This window comes from Orcinus orca, chromosome 8, assembly GCF_937001465.1.
Source record: "Orcinus orca chromosome 8, mOrcOrc1.1, whole genome shotgun sequence".
NCBI lineage: Eukaryota > Metazoa > Chordata > Mammalia > Artiodactyla > Delphinidae > Orcinus > Orcinus orca.
The window spans coordinates 43,037,351-43,049,249 of NC_064566.1; the positions used below are offsets into that span (position 1 = coordinate 43,037,351).

At 44.7% G+C, this 11,899-nt stretch overlaps 1 protein-coding gene across 4 annotated transcripts in view; it reads right to left on the minus strand.

The window, feature by feature from the left end:
• The window catches only part of TEAD1 (TEA domain transcription factor 1), a 262,180-nt gene extending 250,488 nt beyond the window's left edge, over nt 1-11,692 (minus strand). For 2 of the 4 annotated variants that reach the window (XM_004279174.3, XM_049713805.1), the window contains exon 1: nt 11,561-11,692. The gene's annotated coding sequence lies outside the window, so the exon portion shown is untranslated. Of the gene's footprint in view, nt 1-10,822; nt 11,026-11,560 lie in introns of those variants that run through there. The other 2 variants (XM_049713802.1, XM_049713804.1) reach the window with 2 other exon arrangements.
• Between the last annotated feature and the right edge of the window lie 207 nt (nt 11,693-11,899).

An 11,899-nucleotide genomic window follows, 5' to 3' on the forward strand; every position in this document is an offset into this window, starting at 1 on the left:
ACCTATGCTGGGTTCAACTTTTCACCATCTTAAATCAACTTAAATCAGATTCGATACTTAACTTGTGGCCTCACGTGCCTTCCAGGTCTCCCTCCCTCGTGATCTCCTAGTTTATTTATCTTTTATGATTTAGTCCACAGGCTGTTTAAAGTGTAAGCCATACGGGCGGTTAACATAGTCAACGTTTATCATTAAGGAGCAAGTCATCCCACATTACTGAAGTTATTCTTTCTTAAGTAAAAACACCTTCCACTGTAGATACTTCTAATGGATACCTTTAGGCTCCGCACTAAAACCAGTAAACTAGCAGAGATGTAAACCCTTATTATTAGGTCATTGCTCTGAATATCAATCTTAAATCACTTGACCAGCAAAACAAATGTACCACCGTGTGAGGAGTGCTGGGAGTACCGTGCTCCATCTTTTTCTATGAGATATAATTCACATACCCTTTTAAAAGTATAATTCAGTGACTTTTAGTAGATTCACAGGTTGTAAACCATTTTTTTTAATCTACCTTTCTCCCCTCTTCAACTATCAGTCTGCCTGCCTCTAAAAGCCTTTATTTCCCAACTAGTCTCCTCATCTCTCTTAACAATTTTTAACCTCAATTTTTAATTTAAACTAGGAAACCAGATTAACACACAGTTCTATATACCCCGGTTAAGAAGACATGAGCAAAAATGCAGGTGGTCCTCAGCCTAGGCTCACACAAAGCAGTCTTAACTGCTCAAACCAGTCACTGGGAGTGGCCCCGCTCTGAAAACACGGGGACATGGACACACCCTGAAGTGTACCTGGGTGTCAAGTGGAGCATGACCAGCCTAGGGCCTCTGGCTTTGAAAACACAGGTTTCTACCCACCAGCATCCAGAAAGTATTCAGCTCATCTGCCCAGGAAGTACCTCAGTACTAACCCAACTTAGACACTCACCTGGGACTAACAAACATTCTCTTAAAATATGCAAATATACTGGCAGAGGGATGGTCTGCCATTCACACATGAGTGTGAATTATTATTTGAATTATATTTAAGTCCCAGAGAAAGGAATCTGATGAGAGGGGCAGAGATTTAACTCCAGAGCTTGGAGTACTTGGAGGAATAGGATAAGTCTTAACAGCAGTCACACCTGCAGCTCTAGCCTACTGAGCTAGCTCTTATCTACATATTATCACAGCCCTTCAAGGTGGGTAACACACCAGCCCATTTTCCAGATGAGGAAACTGAGGGCACAGAGAAGTTAAGCAGTCTGCCTCTAAACAGGTTAAGAGGTGCAATTAGGCCAGCAAAGGTATGGGGAGGTACCTCTCTGCCTCTTGTTCTCTCACACCCAGAGTTGATGCCCTCAGAACTCCAGCAGGGATTCCTCAATAATGGCTTTACCAACAGGTCCAGGGCCTTGAGCATAGCTTCTCTATGAAAAGATGAGTTCCATACAAACACCTTGGAAAAGAACTTTCAGAACCCAATCCCAAAGTTGGGAGAGTGGCTTCCAAGCAAGAACCTAAGGAAGACATTTCCTTTCGAGTGGATATAGGTGCACCATGCTACCCATCTTTGGAAGCATTCCCATTTAACTGGTATTACCATTTGGCAAGGAATGACCTCAGATATTGCGTATTTACTGATGGATTTCCTCTACTTTATGAATCAGGGAAGTGTGGTTCAAAGAGATAAATGGTCTAGGACTTTACGGGACGCCTCACCTCTCCTGGATTTCAATCATTCGCCCGAGACCATAAGTCTGGCTCTTCTTAGCAACTGCTTCAGCCTCGGGTGTTCTTTGAGAGTCAACGTCCAGGCTGACCTGGCAGGAACTCCAGGGAGACCTGGTGTACAAGACAGCACATGAAGCTGCTGTTTGCTGAGCATGTATTATGTGCCGGGCACACAGGAGGCATTCTATGAAAATGTACAGATGGGGACACGGAGGCTCAGAGAGGAAGTAATTTGTCCAAGGGTACAGAACAAGTGTGGCTGCGCCAAGAGTCGCACTGAGGTGTGTCCGACTCCAAACCTGTGCTTTTAAACCTATGTTATTATCCTGCCTTTTTCCAAACCAGAATCAGGAAGCTTCCAGCTCCCCACAACCAGACCCCACCCTCCCTTTTGCTTCTTTCATTAACTGTTCATAGTCAAGTTTTAGATCTATACCGGCTCACGACTGGCAAGGAAACTTCTTTATTAGTATTTTAGGGTTGAGTTCATTACTCTGGAGAGTATTTAGGGGGTGGGGGAGATGTTTGTTTGTTTATTTAACAACTTAGTCCCACTCTAATCCCAAAACGGCATCTGGTCAAAAAAATAAAATTAAAAAAAAAAAAAACACGCTTTCCCTTCAAGGCCCAATTCCAACATCACTTCCTCTACAAAGGTTTCTTTAGTCTCCACCACTGGGAAACACAACTCTTTGGATATATCATGAGCACTTACCCCACTGGATTTTTTTTTCCCCCTTTATTCTGATATTACCTAAGAAAATGTATGTTCCTGAAAACTACAAATGTGTAAAAATGAAAGCCCCTCCCCTTCCCAATCCACTCCCTCAAAGCAACCCATCAATGATGTATAATCTCCCAGATCCTTTTGGAAAGAGATGCAAACATATTTCATCAACATTTCATCAACTCTAAGACACCAGTGATTGTTAAATGCAGTATGACTTTATTTCTAAGAAATACTGTTGCAAAACACGTTGCCAGAGCACAGCCTTATCACTTAGAGACTGTATTTTATAAATATTGAAACTTTATCATATGTCAATCTTATGCAGATATAAAAAGGAAACTATATGAGCAAACAAAAGTGGGTAAGATATACTAAAACAACTTCTCAGAGAGATCAACATCCATGCTTTTCCACACAGTACTGCCCTCTGTGTCAATGAGAGCACTGGCGACATCAAATACATACATTCTTAGGAATGCTTAGCGACTGACGCTGGAATTTTCTTCCTCTCCACTGCATTTGTTCTGCAGGCTGTGATGAGTGTACGCAACCACATCATGGGTCATGACCACCACCTGGCCAGCCATGATTGCAGGACACATCCTAATTTCGAAATGTTCAAATATGGGGGAAAAAAACTGCACCTTGGAACTCATGAAATATGAAAAACACAGCTTCCCCACTGGATTGTGATGATCTCTTTAATCTCTTCACATGCCTGTTTCCCTTGCTAAATTGGAAACTCTGCAGGGGTGTTTTACTGATGGCCATTCATTGACCACCTTTGGCTGATCACCAAATCCCTGGCACACAGTAACCCCTGAAAATGTTTCAATGTAACAGTTCCAGGCAAAACTGGGAGCCCCTAGATTTCAAAGTGCCTAAGGTAGAAGGAAGAGAGAAGAAAGGAAAGAATAAAAAGCCGAGTATGGTTTATCAGCAGCAAAACCATGCTCACCTCTGGGATGTTGTCACGATCACCCTTCCTATGCCCTCACTCTGCAATATCAAGGTGCATCACGTGAGACCCGCTATGAACATCCCCACTACTCAAAAATGAAAACTACCTCTGCAAACAGCCAGGCAAGAATTAGTCCTCAAACTCCTTGCCAGGGAGCCTGAGGCTCACCTCTATAATCACATCTGGAAACAACTGCTACCTTCCCAAGGGATAACAGATGTGTGCTGAGCACGGAGAAGGCGGTTCTGCTCATTGTATTGCTTCTCCTGCGCATTTTTGTGTAGCCATATCTTTAAAACCAACCAAAAAGATCTTAGTGAATTCCATAAACAGTCAGTATATGCTCTTAGGTACATCACCTCACAGATACAGGAAAAATCTAGAGTTAGGAGGCAAATTTAGCCTGATTCCATCTGAGGATAAAAGTTAGAATACCTAGAGTAATAATTCCCAATCAGAGGTGGACACCACTCTGGGGTCTCTTAGAAATACAGAAACACTACACCTATCCCAGCCCTCCTAAGGTTCCAGGGCTGATGCCCAGTCTGTGGAAAGCTCCATGGAGGCTGTGATGCACCTGCTCAGGCGGGAATCGCTGGTGAGGCAGAGACTCTCTAGGACAGGCGTGGAAAGAGGCTGCCCTGGGTTTGCGTCAGAACCATCCTGCATTAGCCATGTAAACAGATCTGTGTAGCAAGAATTAGAAACCCCAAATTCAAAAGGCGGGAGGCCTGGAAAGGAGACTGAGAATGTGCAGAGAGGCTGGGTGGGGAAAGGGACAGACAGTCTTACCCTGGCTTCCCCAGTGCCTGGCACACATCAGGGACACAAATGTTTGCTGAATGAGATTCATATGGCTGATAAGCACCTGGGCATGCACATGATGAAATTTCCACTAATCCACCTACTATGTGCAGAATCCCTGAAATGGCCCCAGCAACTCAAGGCAAGAGTCCCCCAGTCGATTCACCAGTGGCAGAGATTTTAGTTTTGCTTCAGCTTCACTGAACATCTGAGTAGAGATGTTCTAGGAGCATTTCCCTCTCTAAGAATTCCTAGTCATAAAGGAAGCTGCTTTTTGCCTCCGAATCACAGATAATACTTCCTCTGATTTTCAGTTACATAGATATTAATCATTTTTGCACTTGATGAAAGGTGGAAAAAAATTAGGGAGGTATTTTTAATGCACAACAAAACTAGAAACATTTTGTCAAAATAAGAACCATATTGGTCTTATCCTCCCAGTATTTAGAACAAAAGCAAATTTTGAATTATGGGAATTTCTTGGCTCTGCCAGTATGAAACGCTATTAAATAGCTTGTTTTCTGCTTTTCTGTCAATGGAAATACCTGATGAGGTCTTCTAAGCATTCCAGATTTCAAGACGGGGTTGAAGGTTCCCTCAGCTGATATAGCTCTTTCTAACTCTTACCAACCACCATTGTCTCCCAAAAGCTTTGAAATGAAAAGGAGAAAGGGCTGAAAGAGATTCCACCAAAGGAAGCATCGGCTCCCAGAGGTTTCAATGGTTTCGGAATCAGCCCCCAAGATAGCCCCAGCCACAGTGATGGGTGATCTGAAAATGAAGCATATCAAAATGCTATTGATGAGCTAAATTACCAGACAGCTTATCTGAGGCCCACATCCGCCATATGGTGCCCCAACTTCTGCCGCCTGTTGCTGCCACAACAATAGGCACGCCTACCCAGAAAGCACCATTGGACAGAAACCCAGCAGCAGCAGCATGTGGGATGGCTACTATGTTTACATTTTATTTTGTGCTATTAGCTGTGAGCCTCCCCCTATCCCAGGAGTGACTTGAAACATACACACATTCAATGTCAAAGACCTGTGTTACCTGCAGGACACATGCGTGCACGCCGCATGTGTGCACGTGTGTGGTATACATCAGGTGAACAGAGAGAAAACCAGATGTCAACTTCAGAAACGGAGCTGTCTGGTTGGGGGGAGGGCGAGCCAGGCCAGCTCCCAGCTAGAGCTGCAAGCAGACAATGCGCTTTTCTCAAAACACTCGGGCAGGCGGGCCTCGGGGAGTGGCTATTTAAAACACTTGGCTCCTTTTATTTCACCACCAGGGAAGTGAATTCGGACTCTCAAGTGCCAGAGCAAATGAAGTCATTTGGTTTCCTCGGGCAGAAGTCTGCATTTTAGCAGAAGTCAGACTGGACGAAAGTCGGAAGGTCCAGCTGAAGATGTTCTTTCTTCCAATTAAAACTGATTCCACAGAGGATTTGGCACCTGGGCTTCACTAACTTTTTCTTTTTTTTTGAAAAGACACTAAGGTCACAGAAAATGTAAAGGACACTGGAATGAATGCTGTCAAAGATGACTCCCTTTACAAAATGCCATTAAGTATGACCACATAAGGATATCACATTCTAAAGTCTTGGGTGGTATAAAAGATTAACAGTGATTTTTGGCAAATGAATTCATAAGATTTCTGCATTTCTTTCTTTCTACTCTCTCAAAACAGGTTCCTATCTTTGCAGAGATTATATCATTGATGGTAACAGAATATCTATTTAGTTTACTATCAGGGAAAAGACACTGGTTTTCAAAGAGAACTCAACAACACATAGCATCTGGTTATGAAAAAAAGCACAAGATGCAGGTTTGGATACAGTACAAAGCAAAAAAAAAAAAGCCTCTATCCTAATATTCAGATCTAATTAACTATTACAGAAAGCCACTCATTTCATCCCCCCAATTAACCACACCTAAGCAGACAACATTCTTGGATGAACTTTTCAAATTTTCTTAAACATTCTCAGTTAAAATAAAAAAAAAAACCTCCTTTCAAGTTAAATTGAGATTGCACTTGAACTCCATCCAAGAGCAGAGCTGAACTGAATTATGATAATTAGAAAGCTGTGCTTATAAAAAAGCAGCACAGTTCATGCATTTCTTTTAAAAGTTCATGCCAGAGAATATAAGTTCAATATGTTCTCACATAATTAACATTTCCCACCATTAGCAGCAGTTTTTCAGTTTATATGTAAAAACAACAGCACTCGCCATTGTTGTATCTACCCCCGCCAATAATGTTTCAGTCACTTTACACGTACATCTAAACCTGTCAGATGCCTCAAAGCAACCAGAACTTCCCAATGGAGACAATGGTGGTGCTTAACTTGTTCATCAATAAACTGGCTTTTTCTTTTAAACCCCTTTTCCAATGCTGGGCTCTGCTCCTCATACTAAAACCATTAATGAAATCCTAGGACACAGCCTTAAAAACTAACGTGAAAAGGGCAGGAAGCATTGCATCAGGATAGTTAATACTGGGGGGTTAGCGGCAAAATACAGCCAGGATAGAGCCTTCCTCCCTGGGCCTGCCACAAAAGTAGAAAAGACAGCCTCTTAGGAACTCCCCCCACCCCTTATCCAATCAGAAGAGAGACCAGTGGTTTCACAGTTAGCCAGGCAGGCCTCCCAGACTATGGAAAGTATTTTCAGTGAATCCTCCCAACCATGCAAAAAGCCAGTGGACAAAAGGAGAACTTAAGAGCTGAAAGCGACCCACCCAGTAAGAAACACTCCTGAAAACCCATTTGCTTTGACTAAAATAAATACACATTTCAAAATTCTCTTATGCTGCACCACTACAAAGCCCGAATGTATCTGAAGAAATGGTTGGATTTCCACTCTGAGTTCAAACAAGGGACAGTGTCGAGGAAGCTTATGATGACAATCTTACACATTGAAAACTCTCAACTGCCCACAGCTTTGAAACAAATTATAAAAACCCATGCAGAAACACTCCAAATGGGCTTCTCTGGTGGCACAGAGGTTAAGAATCCACGGGACAATGCAGGGGACACGGGTTCAAGCCCTCGTCCAGGAAGATCCCACATGCCGTGGAGCAACTAAGCCCGTGTGCCAAAACTACTGAGCCTGCGCTCTAGAGCCAATGAGCCGCAACTACTGAGCCCGCGCACCTGGAGCCCGTGCTCCACAAGAGAAGCCACTGCAATGAGAAGCCCGCGCACCGCAACGGAGAGTAGCCCTGCTCCCCGCAACTAGAGAAAGCCCGCGCGCAGCAACAAAAACCCAACACAGCCAAAAAATAAATAAAAATTTTAAAAAAAAACAAGAAAAAAACACTCCAAGTATTTAGATCCAAATATTCTAGCATTCCACAAACTACCCCAGAAGAGGAAAGGCCCCAAACTTCCCTGATTTCAGAAGTATTCAGTAATTGCGATACAAGGGGGTCGAAATTAGTATTTGTCAAAAATACTAAATACTGAAACATTAAGTGCTTAGGATGGACCTGAATTACTTGATTTTATCACCTTCGTGAACAAGAAAATAAAATATATCACTGATACTGTTCAAACCTGACTTGGGATCTAACTTAAACACCACAGTGTAATCTGTGGCTTCTACAGATAAAATAAGAAAAAGCGCCGCGCAGCTGTAAGAGATTACTCCAGTCATCGGTCAGTCCCCAATAGCCCAGCAGCACAGCCTGAGTCTGTCAAAGCTTACAATATACTTTTCTTGCCGAGTTCAGAAGTAGGCCATTAGCACTCTGCAGTTCCAGTCTCTGAACTCGAAAGAGGAAGCTGTAATGCCCGCATTTATCAACAAAAAGGTGGGCTCTGATTTCCTTGCAATTCTACAGAGAAAGCTGGACACTTGCTCGGGCCAGTATTCTTCAGTCTTTGGAAAAAAACCAAAAAGTTTTATCACTAAACAGATCCAACTTCTAAGCACAGCTTTCAATCCACAATATTTTTCTCTCCTTTCGCAATCTCTTTATTGGAAACAAGATAAAATGCCTAAAATACAAGCTTAAAAGTGTTATCTACCTACTGTCTGTATGTGAGCACGGTCATTTTACATACATGGGATCATACACACAGTTATTTGCACCAACCTTTGGAGTGATAAGACACTACAATTATCATTTGCAGGCAGTATAATTATGCTCACAACTAACACATAATAACACAAGAGATTAGAGAGACGAGTAACCCCACAGATGCACAAACTCTTGTCCCACCGCCATGTATGACAGGTCAATCCATTTCAGAAGCAAGAAACCTTAAAATATTGTTAACAGCACAGCTCATTCCTCCAAAGGCCTATCTAACATTTGGGATCTACATTCTCGAACTGTCGAACTGTCACATTTTTCTACTGAAAATGTGACAACAAATATGATCTAGATCCCCATATCAATACAAGTATATTCCACCAAATTTTCGCATTAAGAAATACCCTCTTATACTTGCTGTCCTGTATCGTCAGAGCCAACAAAATTCAAAATTGTTCATAAATGACTGAAACTCAAGCAGCAAAAAACCCGAACATTTTTTTCCTTATGACTTGTCCTTTTTCCAAAAAAAAAAGTGGGGGTACCAGTGTCCAAAGTTGAGTATGTGAATATAGAATTCTTTCTATATAAAGCAAAAGAGGGGGAGGGGCAGAGAAGAAGAAAGGAGGAAGCTGACTTTCCCCAGGCTGCCCCCCAACCCCCTACCACCAGCAGCCCTTACATATAATTGATTTGCTGCTGGGGCCTAGGCACACACAGCACCACAATGCCAGGAAGCACCTCTTGGTGAGAAATTCAGTTCAGTCTGGCTCAAACTAAGTTAGCGTGTCCTCCTTCTTTAAATTAAATTTCATTAAGTATATGCCACGGTGAGTCCTGGTTTATGTTTTGGGAAAAGAAGAAGAAAAAAATCCCCCAATAATCTCTCTCAGGCATGTTTCCTGGATGGAGTTCTATTTGTTACTTTATAAAACATCACACAGAGGAGAAATCTACACAAAAATTCTTTCCTTTAATAGTTTTTTACTCTTACTGTCAAGGCAAAGTATCACACTGGTTTTATTTCAAACTTGTAAAAAGAGAGAGAGAGAGAAAGAAAAGAGAGAAAGAAAGAAAGAAAGAGAGAAGGAAGGAAGGGAGGAAGGAAAGGTAGCTGATATTCTCCTAAAACTGCAAATCAAATAATACTTAATCATTAACGTAAAAATAAAACGGTCTACATGGGCATTTTTATACCATCGGCAAGAACCAGTAATGGATGCAGCTTATCAGCTCATTCTTTTACATCAACAACAAATAAAAGAATTGTAAACTCTGTTTAAAATCTGAAACCTGAGAGTCCAACACAGAATTGCACATAGAAAGAAATACTAAACAAAAATATCTGTGACCATTTATGGGAATAGTGAGATTAGAAAAATAAGCCTTTCCCCTAAAAAACAATCAACAATTCAAAACCTCACTGTTGACAAAGGTTCAACTAATCCATTTGTCTTTCCTGAGTCACTTTGTAATTGATTCTACTATTTCCATCTAAAAAGGAAAGATTCTTACCAAAGTTGGATCTAAGTCTGGCCCTTACAAGCATTCAGATGTACTTGGGGCTCAAAGATCCTGCTATTTACAGAAAGGCACAAATCCAATAGTGAAAGGATGAAGCACTTGGCACAGCCTGAGGTCTGTTCCCCAAACCACCTCACAGTACCCTGGCAGACAAGCCCCCATGCATAAAACACCAGCCAAAATTCACTGCAAGCTTTAGAGAACAGAGCTCACTCCCTGCTCGGACAACGCAGCGGGATCACTTCTTCCTGAAGGGATCTGTCTATTCGGGTAACCACCTGCAGGCACCCAGCACACCCCAAGCATCAGACCACCTAAACTTCCAGAAACAATCAAGGCAAAGGGTAGGGAGGAAGAAACACGTGGTTGTCCAGAACTGACAGTGTTCTACTCATTTGCAATATCTGTAGCATTTTTAATACATATATTTTTTAAACTATAATATTTTGAAATCTGATAGGTTTTGCAGACCTTTCTGTGCCAGGACCTGGGCTTCCTCCAAAGCACTGTTTTTAAAACACGGCCTTTTTACATTACCCGCTCCTGGAACATCATCTCTCTCTAAGTTTCCAGTGCTTACTGAGGTCAATTTTCATTTCTGCAAATCACAGGCAGCCACTTGCTTCTGAGAAGTTAACAAGCCTCCTGAGAAATGCTGGTGGCTGGTATTTCATTGTTTCATAAATATTTTTATACAGTGACATTCAACTTTAAATAAATCTTTAAAAAGACAATTAAAAAGCGAAGAAAATTATGATCTGGATTTTATTTATTTTCGTGGGAGAAAAAGAAGGGAGGTGTGAGCCCCTCCACTGTTTCCAACTCATTTAAAATGTTGCTTCGGTTTAAAAAAAAATAAAAACACATTAAAAGAAAAAGAAAAAAAGGAAACTCATAGAAGTTGTACTTTCTTTAAAGCGGGCCTCTGGACTTTAGAACAAAACATGTTGCTGCTACGAACAAAGAGCAGAAATGCACCCTGATTTTCTCCCCTCCTGGGGATCATTTCTCTTCCAATAAACAAACGAATCCCCCAGTATTTCCTACCGAAGGGAAGTTTTCCAGGGAGAGTCTCCTCCAGGGTTTGGTGGTAACTGCGACTCAGTCTTTTTTGGACACAATGTTTCTGCTGACTCCTGAAAATTTTCCACTTGAATGTGCAATGAAGCAGCGGCGGCGGCAGCAACAGTCCTGGAGAAGCGGCAAAGACGACCGTGCCTCCTTTCATCTTTGAGAAGAAGGAGCGAAACCCCGCCAGCAGCACAAGTCGGCGCAGCCCCCAGGCCGGCCTCGGGGGGCCCAGGCGCCTGGGGCGGCTGGGGAGGCGCGGTGGGGGGATCGGGCCGGCTTCGGGCTCCCTGGAGGCGCCGGCGGCTCTCCCAGCCCGCGCTCGCTCTAACTTCTGACTTCCCCGAGAAAAACGTGGAAACTGCCCGAGGGTGTGTGCGTGTGCGCGCTGGCAGGCAGACGGGCGCGAGAGGGGGGCGCGGGGGGCGCGGCCGGCCTGGCGCCTCCAGGGCCGCCTGTTGCCGCGCGGGCTCCGCAGCGCGCGGCCCAACTTGGCGTCCCGGCAACTCCCGCGGCGGCGCCCGGCCGCTCACCTTGAAGGGGCGCGGGGAGGCGGGCGCAGGGGCCCGGCCCCGGCCCTCCGCGTGCCCACCCGCCCGCCGCACACAAAGCAGAGTCCGGAGAGAGAGAGCGGCCCGTGCCGTACGCCACGGGCCCCCAGCCCCCGGCGCCCCGCGCGCCCCCCGCACCCAGCATCAGCCCCGCGCGCCAACTTACCTCGGCGAAGGGAGCTGCCGCAGCGCCCGGCGAGTCCGAGGCAAACTTCGGCGCCGCTTCCCCCGCCTTCAGCTCGGAGCCCGGCTCCCGGTCCCCGGGCTGGGCCACCCCCCCCCCCCCACCTAGCACCGCTCCTGCCCCGGGGCCGGCTGGACGTACTGGGCTGCTGCCCGCGGCTCCGGGCAAAGGTGGACGGGGTGGGGGGGCTTCACTGCATGGCCTGTCCCCGGACGCGGCCGCCCCGAACCCGGGCCCCGCCGCGCGGACTGGCCCGCAGGGTGGAAGCGAGTCTGCAAAGTGCTTGGTGGGCGCCCGCGGCGGGCGGCGGGGCCGCGGCGG